At 47.0% G+C, this 16,838-nt stretch overlaps 1 long non-coding RNA gene across 1 annotated transcript in view; it reads left to right on the top strand.

Annotated features, from left to right (window-relative positions):
- Positions 1 to 16,838, top strand: part of LOC139057353 (uncharacterized) — a 95,763-nt gene continuing 78,925 nt past the window's right edge. Inside the window, exon 1 of the long non-coding RNA XR_011512704.1 lies at positions 1 to 143. This is a non-coding gene — a long non-coding RNA (uncharacterized lncRNA). The remainder of the gene's footprint in view (positions 144 to 16,838) is intronic.

Below are 16,838 nucleotides of genomic sequence, written 5' to 3'. Positions count from 1 at the left end.
ATGGGCCACTGCTGTTACTACTACAACGGTCTCCAACTGCATAAACGTTAAACCAGCGTTCAAAGCCTTTCGGCAGCCTTGCTCGATATTGATGCGGCGGGACTGTGGCGATCACGCGGAACGAGCATCTGCAGGACGAACAGGTGAGTGTGCAAGACAATATTTTCGATAAGTAAAATCGCCTAGTTGAAGAGGATAAAACATGAAACAGTTGAGGAGTATAAAACAAGACGAGAGTAACGAGGGCTTCTGCTTCTCCTTGCTTCCGTGTCGCGCCACTGAGGGGACTCCTCAGTCCAGAAGTCATACGGCTGCCGCCGCCCGGCCGGCCCGCCACACCAGCTGTTACTGGTCACAGCCTGTTCAGGGGTTGGGCATGCGATTAGGGGAAAGATTGAAGTGCTGGGACAAGTGGTGTGATACAGCGAGGCATACACTCCTCAGTTCGGGCATTTGTGGATGGCGTGATAGAGGCCTAGTCGAGAATAGGTGTTTGTCAGCAGTTTCCGCCACGCAACTGCCTCCTCCCTTGTGATGAACGAGAAGAAAGGGGGATAACTGAGAGGCCCGATTTTTATTAATCACATCATGAGAAGCCAACAAACAAAGACACCAACGGAAATATAGGAGAAATTACTTGTACTCACTAATTGAATTAAACAAATGGCAAATTAATGGCAATGAAAGTGGAATAAAAAGCAACTTGCCGCAGGTGGGGAACGAGCCCGCGTCTTCGCATTACGCATGCGATGCTCTAACCAATTGAGCTACCGCGGAGCCGTTTTCCCCATCCACTTTCTTGGGTATATATGTGTCACTACTAGAACTAACCCTGGGGGTGTTAGCCAGCGCCACCACTCACAAACCTTGGCGGCGGATGTGCAACATCCTATCTGCTGCAGGCGTCAAGAGTACGTGATTTTTTTGGGTGAAGGCAACTGGTCAATAAACCCGCACGTGCTACCTGAAGGCATCAATGTTGCCAGATTCTAGACCCTCGTCTTTGAAACTCTTGTGAGGGTTTCATGAGGAGATGGACGGGCGGTAGTGTTGGACGAGGTTGGAATAGGTGGAGGGCATGGTTTCCATGTGGTCTAAGTCGAAGTATGGGTTATGTGACCTAGAAAAAGAAGTGGTGCTATTGATGCTTCTGATTTCGTTCGGCGTCAAGGTATCTTTACTGTCTGGTGCTGCTTTTAGGGCGTCAGTCCCAGAGAGGAAAAAGAAAACAAGGACTGCTAAATACGGTGCATACAAGGGGCATGTGCGCATGGACTGAGGAGTAGGTGGGACAGTGTGCAAGGGCCTTGAGAGTGTAATATGTGAAGAGGTTACATCGTTATTTGTAACACGAACAGGAATAAGTTAATTTAGAGCATGCCATAAGCCAATTTCGCAGGTTTACTGTTGAGCTGCCGCATCTCTTTTCTTCATTCTCTATAATAAAGTGAGATAAATAAATAAATAAATAAATAAATAAATAAATAAATAAATAAATAAATAAATAAATAAATAAATAACTGTCGTCGGTGACGAAGAACTACTCATGGCATGTTACTTATTCGAGCTATGGTGGTGGTGGCGCCTCTTATAGCTTAATATGTCGGTATTAATTTACTTGATTATGTGACCTACCACTGCGAAAAAGAAAGTTGGGAGTGCTAACCACAGTCGGGCTCCTTCAACGTGGTAGACTTCGGGTGCATAACATGATATTGTTATTCGTTATAGCTTTTAGTGCTCAGATTTACCGACTTACCCATTCGCTATACAATCGAACGCCTCTAAACGAACCCCTCTACAGCGAAATGACTTGTATAACGAAGCAATGATTATGTCCCGGCCGAATTCTTACCTTTCATGCGTATTGAGAGCGCGTCTAAAGCGAAAAAAATTTGTCTGTGCAGCGTAGGAATTAAGACGACTGCAGTGGCTGGCTTGTCGCTTTAAACGAACGCGGTGCCGCAACTGCCCTCCGCACACGTCACCGTGGTGCGCCCTGCGCTAGCGCAAAGGCATGCACTAGCGACTCACTTGACGAGCGTGTCGATATAGCTGAAGTAGTCCTGCTGCACTGCTTCAAGAATCAATAGCCCATACGTTGCTCAATTAATGTAACGCACCAAAGTGTGCGACACCTGACGTATGCGTCGCATTTGATGACGACGTGGTGATGTAATCGTTATTGATGACCGACGACGTCTTCAAATTCATCTCAGGCGAAAAGGGCGTGAATTTCAACGAAGGCAACAGTGATGAAGATCCTATCATCCAGCCAAAAATTTTGATAGCAAGGCAGGCGATACCGGCATTCGACGTTCTGCAGATTTTCTTTGCGCAGCTCTGGCGCGTTTCGCCTCGAAGTATCCTGCAAACCTTTAGGTGTGCAATTAGGTTGAATATATATATATATATATATATATATATATATATATATATATATATATATATATATATATATATATATATATATATATATATAATGAAAGACAGAAAAAGTCGTTATTACCTCCTCTCAAGTGTCGGTTTTTCAAAAATTAAATTTGGCCCTTCCAAGCACATGCGTGGTACAGTACGTGCTGACTTATATGGCGATCACATTATCACATTGGTGGATTTTAACCTTGTATTCCTTGCTATATCTATACACGGTGTTGCTCTCTCAACCGCTTCGTGACACGTTCGTAGAGCTTTAGCCACGCATTAATTATTCCATACGGAAAATCAACTGTGCGCTGTTATAGTTCTTTGCTTTTTCCGTAGTGCAAAATAATGCAGGTGCGAACTGGAGAGAGATGGTGTTAACCAAGTTGCACTTGGCTTTCTACTTTGCGCTGAAGAAGGGGGAAGGAAAGGATTAGAAGCGATGCGCGCACACACACACCCGCATTCAGGGTGCATTCAGAGGCGCTCTGTAGAGCCCAGCCGTTATTATAGAGTGCAGTAGGATTCTAGTAGTCCGCCTTGCGGATGATGGTAGAGTCATCCAGGGTGCCGCATTACCGTACGGCTAAAACAGAAACCCGACTGGGCTAGGTCTATGTGGATGTAGCAAAGCTCAATGTCGTGCCCTCGCTTAATGTCGACAGGTATCCATGTGGCGCGATCGGCCAAAGGTCTGAACGCTGGTCGGTCTCCTCTCGATGACAGGATGCCACGGAAGGCCTGTGGGCAAGTGCTGTTCTCCGTGGACAAAAACAACCGCGATGGTTCGCCGACCATGCATACACCTAGAAAAAAAAAAACCTTTCTGCGGTCGGTCTCGCGATCGCGCTAGTGCAGGTCCACCGGGGCCGACCCCAGCGGTCGTGGCAAACGGCGAAGAAAGACAGGACGGACAGATAGCTAACGAGAAAGAAACGCCGCTCCTTGCGAGCCACGCGCGCTCATTCGTGAAGCGGGCCGGACGAAGAAATGTAAGGAGACTACGAAGGAAACTTGCACGGTTCATGTTCCGGGGCAGAACCGAGCGGCAAGGCGGCATTAGCATTCGCGTAATTGTTCGAATGTCTCTGCCATTGAGCCCGAGTGACGGAAACGACCTTTTTTTTTTTCTTTCAAGGAGAATAAAGGGCGGCTGTGTATAATGGGTTGCTCGCGCTCGGCCGGACGGGGCACGGAACCGAGCTGGCCGGCGTCGTTGCACGTTTGGCCGGCTTCATTAATTGGCCGTGGCCGAGCAGGAAATTTACGTAATACGGGAAAATGTCGATGCACCGCGTTCGCTGCGAAATGACTCTCGAGTACGCTCGGGGGAAATCGTTTTCCGAAGTGAGAAGGGGCTCGCGTGTGCCCCGATACGCGGTCTGGCATGTATCGTCGGCACCGCATATATCATGGCTGCGCTTGCCTGCGCCTCGCACTCCTTGAGCGCGTCACGAACGCCCTGTTATTGGCAGCAGTAGCGGCGCAATTAATTGAGCGCAAATTTTGAGCGTACACGCCTAAGACACACCACTCTGGCCTTTCGTTTATATTTTTTTCAGTGGAACAGACATCACATCGCAGAATCCTTGAACGGGTCTGCGCGCGTGGCTGCTGCCGGAGTGCGCAGACGTTGAATGGTACTATACGCCGTCACGATTACTGCACCTATAGAATATAGAAAAAAAAATTGAAAAACAGTTATGCGCAGCATAATTGCGCAATGCGATAGTGGCGAAGAAGTCCACCGGAGAACACACGAACGAGGAACTCACAACGAAACAGAGAACCCACCCTGACGCATAGCCGACACTTTTTCTAACAAAACAGAGAGAGACTGAGAGACTGATCAAATGTGTGACGAGTAATGGTTGTTTTCTTTATCAACTATCTGTGGTGCTTTTTTAATCACGAATCGTTCTCTTCATTATTAACTACACCGCGACAGAAGGACAGAGCACAAGAACGAAGCGAACACACAGAGCGCGTTCTCTTAAGTCATATCTGTTATCAGTTTGTCCAACCATAGGCGTAATTCCCTTGTGCTCGTCGTAATCGTTCTTTCCATGAACTATCGTAGTTTCAAATACTTAATATTTATCACACGCAATTCCATTCTGGGAAATTGTAATTCAACGAACGTGTGATGCGACTAATGTTATAAAAATTGGCAGTGGCTTAGCTAGGCTATACCAGGATATACGTAGCGAAAGCTAAGGCATAGCATGGTTAGCCTTTGTTAATCTTGATTGCAAGTTCAGGTTAGTCTGGTTATCTAGCTATGTTGCGGCGTTTAGCCAGTCGTTCGGCGCGCTGTTCGTCTGTTTCCTGGGCGCTTCGTTTCCTCTTCATTTCGTTCCGATGTCGATTCCAGGCCTCCTCCTGCTTATCAGAATTGTCGCCGTCTATACTGCCGCCTCAACTGTGGTTGCGGCGCACGCGAGCTCTCCTTTCCAATCATTCGACATGTTATCAGGCATGCGACGCAGCTGGCGAAGCGAGCGGAGGCGAGCGCAACGACGAGGAACAGGGTGTGACGTCATACCAAACGGCGGCGGCGGAACACCTGGGGCTCGGTGCTACTAGTTGCGCATGCCAACACCCTCTAGAGAACTTAAGGCCTTCTGGCTGACCCTCTCCCCTTGAGCGACGTCACGCACAAGAGGCCAACATAGAATTTCCGTGCAGCGTGCTACGAAGCTACGAGCGGCGCATCAGTTTTGAAAATGAAGCGCGGAAGATATACAATGGTTAACCCCGGCTATTCAGAGAAGACCGAGGGGACGAAAGTGGCGACAACAATTCAATTAGTTCCAGGAGCCCTGCCGCTCCTTGAATAGCTTCGGGGTTAAACAAGTCCCGGCATGCTCGGCCATGCTATTGCATGCTTCCGAACGCACATTTTTTTCTAGACGTGACCAGTGCATGTAGTCTCAACACTTGTGCTGTGCTTGCGATTGGGTGTACCGCGAGTCTTCATTGCCCCAGAATGTGGAGTGCCATGCCGAGATATGCCTATTAAGTGCTGCGTGCCCAATTGCCGGAGCAATTACATGTACAAATCAAGGCAGAAAAATAATGTCTTCAAGTTTCCGCAAGATGAAGAAGCCCAGAGTGCCTGGATTAGGGCGCTACCACGTGCAGACTTCACTGTATTAGCGCACTCTAGGGTAAGATGTTCAGAACTTCTTTAAATAGTTACTTTTGAAAAATACGGAAAGGTTAATTGCTCAATTACAGCAAGTGCATTTACAGAAAGTGATGTTTCCTCAGAGTTCAACGCCTGCGAGGATAGACATAAATATGAATTTGTGTTAAGGCACCTTTTGTGGTGTAGGACGAATATTTTATTGAAGAACTACTGCTGCACGTTGAATGACAAAATATTGGATGCCAATGCTAAGGCATGGAAGAGAAAAGCTGAAACTCTGCGCAATAAGGCAGCTGTTTTCGTGTAAATAGCTGCACAAATGTTTTATATCCCATTTCTAAACTCATTTGAGTTGTTGTAAATTAGTGAACTGCGGTAATTAGTGCGTCGAAAGCGAAATTATTTGTTTGACCATAATCTAGATTGTAATAAATACATGTGTCCCCAATAAGATTGTTCATACGCAATTGTGAAGCTAATCGAGTGCATTACATTCGTCATTGCCGTGCCGTAAGAACCGCAAGTACAAAATACGGAAGGAGAGGTATTTGTGGATTCAATTTACTTGAAGTAATAGGTATGAAGTATGGGGTATAATAAATAATAATAATAATTCACAAAAACCGTACATTACAAGCGCGATGCTATAAAAGCTTCTGGCAACAATACATGCACAAGCTTTACAAAGCTGTTTTGTATCTGTGCCTCTAAATAAATGCTTTGTAAGGTGCGTGCTGCTCATTCCGCAGTTTCGACTGAAGAAAACGTGTGGAGTGGTCAATAAAAGCATACGGCTGCTAGGTGAACCAAGCCGCCATCCCTTCACTGAACCCGTATCCCCGAGCGTGCCGATGGCCTCTTGCCCGTGACGTCACTCGCCGAGCACTCCGGCCTTCTAGTCTAGGAGGTGTTGCGCATGCGCAGTAGTGACTAGGGAGCGAGAGAGATAGAAATATCCGCGGCGAGGCGCGCGTTGTGAGGTCATACGCCTCCTCAGAGCACCGCCACGGCGAAATCGCAAGTTCGCGGCCAGTAAAGCTTTCGCTTTAAAACGGATGCTTGGCTTGAAAGTATTCTTGAAGTAAAGTTATTCCTCCCCCCAAATTAGCCCATAATCCACCCCTGAGTAGAATTCTCCGACATATTACAATAATCTAGCGTGATAATTGGATGAGATAGACTACACAACAGGCGCACCTGGGAGCTTCGCTTTCGGGCCATCAAGTCCTTCTATCCATTATGAAGTTTTCGGCAAACGTCTGTCAAAGAAAAGAACCTCACGACTCTAGTGCCAATCAAGCAAGTGCCCGTGAAGGCTTTTTTTTTTATCGCCGGCTACTCGCTTTCGCATATATAGAATGAACGCAGACTAAAAATTAAATGAATGATTGGACGGCGCGCACTATAGCTTCAGTTATGCTTAGGCCACGTACTCCACTGTTCGCGTTTCATTTGACGCCGATAGTACGAAGCTTACTCGATCGTACCTCATCGTACGATCGAGTACGCTTCGTACTATCGCTGCTTGTGTAAGGGCCGCTCGGTTTATCACACGACACGTAACAAAAGGGCCGGCGAAGAAGAAAATGTGCGATGTGACTCTGCACGGCGCTGCGTTTGTCCCGTTCGCGAAGCTCCGACCAAAGAGTCTGCCCGCCAGGGGAGGAGTCGGCGCTGGTGCCGCCTGCGGTTAGGGTGGAAACTTGTCTAGCGCCTCGATCGCGTTTTCGTGCGCGGCGTTTTATTTCGCCGACGTCCACATTTGACCGTGCTGCTTCGTTTGATGTTGCAGCATACGCATGTTTCGCCAGTTACAGATAAATATTTCATTCAGAGTACACAGGCATCGATAGCACATCTAGATGTACGAACGGAAAAATCGCAGTAGCAGTACTTCGTTAAAGAGCCCAGGGCACCCGCACCCTCTTCGTTTAGAACTGAGGTTAAACAGCGCGAACAAGGACACGAGGAAACAGATACTCGCAGTGTAAATCTTCGTTTACACGGCGAGAGGCGTTCACTGCGCCGCAGTGCGCGATCAAAAGTCACACGTCACATGCTAATGCGAAGGTAATTTGCGGCGACTGAGATGAACACACGTCGTGACGTGAGCCGTTCTACTGTTTTAGTGTCTCAGCACGGAATTTCACTAGAGTCGAACAAATTTCCTGTTTCCCCTAAACAGCGCTTAAAATTCCTATATCTAGGGAACTCGCCCTATAGAGGGCGCCGCACTGCCTGCACATTACATGGCCTGCCCAGCACCATTTGTTTCTCTTAATGTCAACTAGAACATCGGCTACCTACCACCCGACATGCTGGCGTAGTGCATGGCTCGACGTGCCTCATAATCATATCGTGGTTTTGGCTCGTAAGACCCCTGAACTTTTCTTTTTTCCCTCTGTTAACCTCAAAGTTTCTTCCCCATATGTTTGTACCGTTAATTCTTATGAGTTAGTTTAACAAGCTTCTTCGCATTTCGGAGACTGTGCTTTAATTAGTCTCCTGGGCCCCGTCGCCATACGGTTTTGCATTCCCTGCTCTTATTCTGATCGAGAATATGTGCAATTGAGTGCGCCGTGGCCCTTCAAATGATTTAATCGGCATCTTGAATGCAACTTCTGTAGACCGTTTCATTTTCCTTCTTCTGGGAGATTTGACACAATAATAGAATTTTATGGCACACCGTTGTTCATCTCGCTTGTATCTGAAACCAGCGATTATTTTCACCATAAATTTTATCTCGGAGTGTCGCCGATATAGAACTTTTCCTTTTTTGCGTGTCCATATGTTCACTGGATGCATTGCGGACCTACTTAATCCCTTCTTTAATTTTATTATTCTGCTAGCTTAATTTCTTTCCCCTTCAAGCTGACCCTCTGGTTCTGTAATTGTCGGCATCACGATGCATATAAGCTATTTCTCATTCTTTCGGAATCTTCACTACTTCGTCTCCTCGTAGTAAGGAGTAGCTGTAGTGCTTGCTAGCTGTTGGCCATTTTAGCTCATTTTGCATCTTGCTCCCGTCATCCCGTTTACTGCCTGGTACTTTGTTCGAAGTGCAAATCTATACTTTCGTCACTTCGTAAGCGCACCTCAACCTTCAGCCAGGCGCGAACCCAGGATTCTTTCTCGAGGGGTGGGGGGTGGTGAGAGGGGGCCCCAACACAAGGTAACTTTTCTATGCAACTGAGGAGAGGGGGGGTACCTTTGCTAGTACAAACGTGAATAATGTCCACCGTTCGCCATAAAGGCGCATAAACCCGCAAAGGAGAGATAAAATAAGGCGTATCTCACAGGTACACCTGTGAGATGCACCTCTCCTTTGCTTTGGCAAACAAGGAACCACATCAAATGGACTTCCACAGGAAAGAAACGCAGAAACGACACTGCCAAGAACAAGTAAACAAGCGAAAGTATAAAATAAATACTTCTGGTAGCGTTTTTTGAACTAGCTCTTATAGAGAAAGATATTCTCTTGGAACAATCACAGTTCTTTTCGATCCCTCGTTTACTGCTGCACCAAGTTAAATGCCGAAACCGACTAGTATTGCTGTTTGGGAATTTGCATAACGATGCGTGGCCGCCATTTCCGTACAGCTGCGTATAGCGCAGGACGCTGCGGTTCTAGACGCACTACACCCCCCGCAGAAGGTTAGAAAAGCACCCACATAACTACAGTGGAGAAGTGCCCATACGTCGGGCGGCTCGACTGATAATTGCAGAAGCGTCATTCAAAACATAAGGAATGATTCTCCACTTCCGGCGGCGTCTTTTCTACTTCCTTTTTAAACAAAAAGATTTCGATCCGGAAATATTTTCACAAACAACACAAAAGAATTTCCTCTTCCTTCCTGTTTCGTTGTTGCCTCGGCTCTCTCCCTTCTATCGCTTAATTTCTCAACTCCTTCTGACTCTTGGTTCCCTTTGCCAGTCCTGCATGAAAAGTGCTGCACAATTAGGGAGAAGCCAGGCGAGGTAACGGGTGACATTCGTATAGTTTATGGGTTTAGTGGTTATTGCTGGGTATGATTGAATTTTTGGAGTGTTTTGGGATGGCTGTGAAACGTAGGTCGTTGAAAAGATATCACTGAGGCCTTTCCAGCGACAGCACCTCGAGTTTTCGGAACAAACATCGGAATAGTGAAAAAGGCGAAAACATTCCCCCATTTTTTAGTAATATCATTATGTTTCAAGACCTCAGTTCAGTGTCCTTTCCCTTGACCCGATCAGCGATCACTTCCACGCCTCGGCCATAATAGTGCTGCAACAGCAGCCCAGTGTTGACCACCGAATAGCTGTCAAGTCTCAAGATTGATTTGGAGGCGCTTTCGGAATGTGTGTGAGGAGTGGTGGCTTGGGCGAGGGGTGTGTATGCCGCTTAATTTCAGGAAAAGGGCGACCCCCCCCCCCCCCCCCCCTGGGTACGTGCCTGCTTTCAGCATATTCCTTCCAGCACCAGTACGTGTAATGAGTAGTCGATCGTCTGGTTCCGGACTCCTACGTCATATTACAGAAGCTTTCGTTGCCGATACCTCTCCGCGATTTGACGCGTCCTCGTCGTCGTTTGTCGCGCCGAGTAAAAACGGTCTCGCAATAACGTAAGAAACATTGTCTGTCCATAGGCTGCTCTCGAAAGTGGCTCTCCAAGCTCATTAGTCCCATGCTCTAGCCTTTAGGCAACAAACGCCATGCCTATAGAAGGACCGAACAACACCCTTGTCAGCTTCCCCCTTGCAAGTCAGTGCTTCGAAATGCTTTGTGTGTGAATCGCGTCGCCACAATTTACTTACAAAGTGAGAGCGCGTGATCTTCTTTGAGAGGGAAAAAAGCTAGAGGAAAAAAAAAACGAAGATGTAAGTTTTACGCCTGAAAAAGAAGCCGACGCAGCCGCACCATCATTCATTCGCAGCCAGATATGCCGAACCCCAATTCTACAGTGTCAGAAGATAACGCCTTAAGGAATGAAATCTCTGCAATAAGCTTTCTCACGCTTCGCACAACTTTAAAGCTCTCTGTAAATATATAGATGGCGGTTCACCTTTATTTTAGCCTCTTTTGCTTTGGTTGTTACTGTATACTTAAAAGGACAAATTGTCTTGGTGTTAAAACAGTAGAGAATACTGACAACAATTTTATTATTATTTTTTTTAAATAAAGCATTCAACGTTTAGACTGGAATGCGCAAAAAGTAGTACTGGAAGTAGCGAAAATATTAACGTAGAGGGGGAAAAGAGAACAGAAACTTAAGCCGAGAAGCTCATCATCGGCTCAGAAGAGAAGGGATGACCCATCCATTATGCTATAGTCAGCCGTACTACTATGTTCGTCTCTGGCCTTCGCTGCTACCGCGCACGGGAGCGCTAATTGGCGACTGACGGCCAAGAAATGCAACGCCGCGCTTTTTCCGCGTCAGCGAACACGGTTGGTGGAAAAAAGAACAAAAGAAGCCTCGCCACGTTCTATCGGCGGTTTTGTGTGCTTGCTCGCCCGAGGTGCAATTTCAATTAAGTCTCGCGATGCGTACACTTCTTGTACACAGTCATGGTAGCGTAGTTCGCAGCGGTTATTGCACTCATTGTTGTCAGGGCTGCTACATATGTGGGCTGCAATGTGGCACGAATAATGGAGCTGCTGTTGGAGAGTGTTAACTGTGGGATGGCTTCATAACAGTGGCCTCTTTTACGGCCATGACATGTTGAACGTTTAGGTTCTCTTCATATCACCGAAGCTATGCAGCAAGCAATCAGTCGAAGCCGAGCGTGTAAATTTGTATATATATATATATATATATATATATATATATATATATATATATATATATATATATATATATATATATATATATATATATATATATATATATATATATATATATATATATATATATATATATATATATATATATATATATATATATATATATATATATATAAGGAAAGCCGAGACCTCTGGCTTTCCTGAGCGGGTGTGTGTGTGTGTGTATATATATATATATATATATATATATATATATATATATATATATATATATATATATGTACACACACACACACACACACACACCCGCTCAGGAAAGCCAGAGGTCTCGGCCTGAGCGGGTGCTCTCTAGGCTGCTACTACGAAAGGTATAGGGAGTGAAAGCACAGTGATCAATGATGATCACGAGAAGGGGAGGAGTGGATGCATATGTATGTACAGTGCTCTCAGCGATTTAAACGGCGCTGGGGACAGTGAAAAAAAAAAGTAGGGAAGAGATTGATAAGAGCGGATCCGTTACAGGCATAGGTAGCGGTACAAGATATAGATAGAGAAGTTTTGAGGTAGAGAACAAAATATTAAGGAGATGTATACAAGGATGCTAGGATCAAAAGCATGCATAGCAAATGCTAGAATGAGAAGCATGTGTAGCATGCCTGATTAACTCAATCAGGCTAGGTGACTATTTATCATCGCTCCGTTTCCAAGGGGATGTCAATAAATCATGATCATCATCATGCATTCATGGGTCACATGAAAGCGAGAGATCTTTTGATGCATCGTTACTGCAGTTGGCCCCGCCCCTTCAGCGATCACCCGGCGCTCACCGGTTAAAGAAAAAAGCGCGCGCCGCCATGCTGTTCGAGTATCGCGTTTCAATCGCTGAGCACTGAACGTTATGTACATGGCACAACGGTCTTGCTAGAGCCACTTGTCCAGTCTCGCGGCGTGCACGAACCCCTACAACGCCTTTGTTGTCTGCCTGGCTGTTAAAAAATGTAGATGTATATGTATAGGAAGTGGTTATAGATGGCTATGCATAGATGGCTATGCATGGTTACGAGCCCATGCTCTTTTTGAACACGTTTTCTGGGCAATGGATCTGTGAACCCAGTTTGACGCTGAATACGCACGGGCTTTAAAACGTGGTGCAAGCGGATTCAGGGACGAGAAAACTAAAGCAAAACAGATACCAAGTATTAATAGACGATGAAACACACACGTTCCTTGTGCTTCTGATGTCGCATTCACGAAGCGCTCGCGTTTTCCAGCACCTTCTTTCTTTCATGCCATCAAGATGGCCGGATTATGCGAACGTCGGCTCGTTCAGGGTCCGGAGTCGCACTTTAATTCCGGACCCGGCTATGCTAAGGACATCTTTACTGTCACGCTGCATCGGTAGCGTTGCTGACCCTCCGCGGAACGGACGAGGCCAGTTGCTCTAGTATTCGGAACAATGCTCGTAGCTGGTGAGGCAGAGTATACGGCATACAAGGGCAGCGCAGCGGCAGCCCCGCATCGACGAGGCAGCGCGGGCGCATCTGCCCCCTGAGAATCCTTGCTTGAGCGATCGCGCTGGCTGACCCGGCGAAGACCGGAGTCTGTCGTCCGGAACAGGTTGCGCGCTGACGCGGGCCCATAATTGGAAACAATGAAACAGTCGACGTATCATTGTGCGCCGCGTGCGAACGAAAGCGCCTCCTTCCCCTTCGCTACCCCTTGTGGCTATCTATCGCGGGCCTCTTCGCCGGATGTATCAGCAGAGGTATTCCGAATTACCCGCCTTGTTTTGTTGCATTTCGTCGCTCGCCTTCCTCTAGCCTCCCCCCCCCCTCCTCGACGCCTGTTTGCGCTTGTTTTATCGTCGTGGAAGGCTGGGAAAAGACAATGACGCAGAACCGGGAACCGGCGCGTGTTCACATGTCACTGTAACGCGTTATATACACATTGCTCTGTGTGCAGCTACCGGCATTGTCTATGGCTTACGCCTATCATTTTCTTTTCGTTACATCTATTTTTTTCCCCACGTAGGACTGCGATGTGATGTTTTTGCTTGCAGCTGCAACGCTTACCGTGTCGTTCCTGATTCTCGGTGTGAACAGGTTGCTCACACGCAGACATATACTTCTAGAGGTTCGTTTGTAAACGACCCATCATGTAGCGAGTTGTTTGCGCTCTCCTGATCACAGAACTCGCGCACAGGCAACAGCACGTACAGGTCGCGCTGCTCTGGACGCCAGTGCCACTCGTTGCCCACCACAATCTGCCTCGTACAAAACTACTTGGTTTATGTGAAGTTACACGCACGAACAGCCAATATCGCCACGTATGGGTACGAACAAAGAAGTTCGCAGCACGAACGGGCAATTTACAAAGGAGATTTGTAGAGCAATTTCACTGACCCCAATTATGAAGCATCTCTTCGTCAACACCCACTTTATATATAAAGGGACACCTAACAGCAACATCTAATCAGTTTAGGCCGGTATTCCAGACCTATATATCTTCATTAATTTGCGGGAAAAGACTGATAACTAGTAGGGAAATAGAGGCCATACTTCACTTTCATTTCGCGCTATAATCGCTTGCAGTATGACGGCACTGATTTAAATGTCGTATTTGGACTGTTTTGGACCACAGCAAAAAAATTATAATCTGGCTAGGTGAAGCTTTCGGTTCATTTCAATTGCAATGCGGGGCTCATTTACTGACATGTAAAAAACTAGACCCCAGCAGGTGCTTTCAAAATCAATGACGTCATTGGGAGCTAGTGGGGATCGAGCTCCACGGAGTCGTCGACACGTCTGGTGGCGAGAACACGAACCTGTCTGTGAAGCTGCGTTCTATGTGAACACAGGTTCACACAAGTATACTCTGTGAACCTGTGTGAGCGCCTTTGACTTGGCGGTGCCCTCTGTGCGCGTGAGCGAGTCCACTGCGTCCTTCTATTCCCCTTTTTTCGTCGCCCAGCGTAGGGTAACCAACCAGACGCTTATCTTGCCAACATCCCTACCTTCTCCCTTTCCTTTTTGTCTTCTCTTTACAGAGAGTACTGGGGTTTAGTTAACTGTCTATCAGTAAATGAGCACAGCATTGAAATGAGATCTCTAGCGCAGCCGTGCGCATCGTTCTATATGTACCCGTGAGAGCAATGTGGGGCAATTGCTGAACGGACCGCACTTTAGCGTTCAGGATGGTGTCAGAAAATGGCGACCACCAAATCAGAGTGACATAGGAGATGGCAGGTAGTACGACCTGTCCATAAAGTGTTTTGACATAGCATAACGAGTTGTCGAAAGCTAAAATTTTAGGTGACTAAAATAATATGAATGCGAGCGGTTTGATAGGAATCCATGGGTGAAAACATCGCAAGATAAACACGGACAGTGGAGGAACACAGGACGAACTCAGGTGTCAAGATTTCTAATTTTTCTCTAATGTAATCGGCGTGTTCCTTGAACCCTAAACGGGAGTCAAGGACAACGCCTAAAATTTTAATGGTGTTTCGGTGTTCTAACCTGCCATCGCCCACGAACAGCCGTAGGTGTGGTCCTCACACCGCGGCGCTGACGTGCGAAAACGCCAAAAAGAATGGCTTCGGCACACCGACTGACACTCTCGCCCTAGATGACCATTCAGCCATTTTTTGAAGAACTACAGTGGTGGTGGATACTTCATCTAGCAATAAACGAAAAAGTTTGAGTACTTACTGGCTTACAATTAAAGCCTGCGCTAATTATTCTGACGCAAAATTTTGATGGTGTTCAGCGCTTAGTGCAGTACGGCAGTATTGCCATTTGACAATGCACGCTTCGGCGCCATATTGCGTTGGAGCTCACACAAATACCGCCGCGATGTGGTACATTCTGCGGACTGCCAGAAGTTAAGAATGTGCGACGCTTGTATGAAAGCGCATCTTGCAGTACAGCAAGTTAAAATGAGCGCTCTTACTTAATTAGCGCCGCTATGCACATGAACGACGGGCGGTACGGTTGTTATTTACTCACTTCGTGGCAGCTTCGGTGGCCTGTTTCCTATCGTTTTTTTTTTCTATGGACAGAGCATCCGATTACTGCAATGGAGGACGCTGGTTCGAATCCTACCACTGGATGCGTTTTCTTTATTTTATTGGAGATACTTCAAGTGAGTCACGCTTTCCGACGTTGCGTTTCCCTTCTCCCGCGCTCCTCGAATGCACGCGCTCCCAACCCGCCCTGCCCACATTACGCGGGGTTCGCGACATCAGCGGGAAAGCCGATGGCAGAGGAAGCTTCGCTTTAAAAAAAAACGTAATGCAATTATACAGCTTAACCTACTGTTGTTCTCAGGCTCCCTTTAAAGGTCAGACCCTCGACGCAAAGGAGGTCGTGTCCACAGCAGCGCTTTGCTGTCGCGCACGGTCGACATGCAGAATAGGCCAAGCTCGGAGGCGGGCCGGTGGCAGAATGATCGAATGCGCACGCAAGCACTAGCTCGGTTCACTGCATCTCGACGTGGCGCAGCGTATAGCGGTGAAGGAATGGCGGCGGCGCAGCGAATCGCTCCGCTCCTCCCGCGATCACGTCCGCGTCACGTGTTCGTACGCGCGTTTCAGGCACGCGTGGTACACCGGAAATGATTTGTCGCCGCTGTGCAACAGGCGAGCGGATCACTCGCCTTGTCTGGCGCCGTCGGGGGTCGTCTCGGGCGCACCGCAGAATGAGTGGTTTTAGAATAGGAGTGCTGTTCTGGACGTTGTCGAATTGCGCCGTATTGTGGAAATCGCCATCTTGTTAGCTCTGATTGGCGGACAGGGTCTCTCTGATTCGCTCGAAATGCCGTCACTACGTAGTTTGATAATATGGTCGAATATGACGATATCCAGAATGACACCCTGACCGTGCAGGCGTGTAGATGTTGAGGGGGATTTGCGACATTGTCTACAGAAATAATAGAACGGTACTTTGTCTTCATTAATATTAGCAGCGTGTACGAAGACGTAAACATGGAAATTTCTTGAAGGTCTCGGTAAAGACAACATAACGTTACTAAAGAAACACTTACACAGGTTGTCCCACATAACTTGAGCCAAAGGTTTAAAAATGCTGACCAGCTGGGTCAGTTGGTACATGATTGAAGTTGAATAAGGGGTGAGTGTAGGTTAAACTTCATCCTGTCGCTTGTACATGTTGTGTTTTTACGTGGTTATACAACTTCAATTTACATAAACAACGAGCTTAGTGGCATGATCCACCATGCCGTTTCAAAGTGGCTGGATGCTCATAAAACCCACCCATCACAGCACCAAATGAGTGAAGGGGATCAATCGAGACCGATGTGGTCGGACGCGGTGCGCGCTATTGTAGGCCACTCGTGATGTAGTAAACGATGTGCGCAGTAAACAAGTGTAACCCTTCCATTTGGACGAACAGATTCATTAGGGTCAGAGTATTTTAATGTTCGTTGAGCATTTGCGTCGGTGCAGGAGTGAGTCGATGCGATGTTTCACCTATTTCTTTAGTGG

This window comes from Dermacentor albipictus, chromosome 1 (assembly GCF_038994185.2).
Source record: "Dermacentor albipictus isolate Rhodes 1998 colony chromosome 1, USDA_Dalb.pri_finalv2, whole genome shotgun sequence".
In the NCBI taxonomy this organism is placed as follows: Eukaryota; Metazoa; Arthropoda; class Arachnida; order Ixodida; family Ixodidae; genus Dermacentor; species Dermacentor albipictus.
The sequence above is the reverse complement of the archived record's forward strand: the minus strand, read 5'-3'. Positions and strand labels throughout refer to the sequence as shown.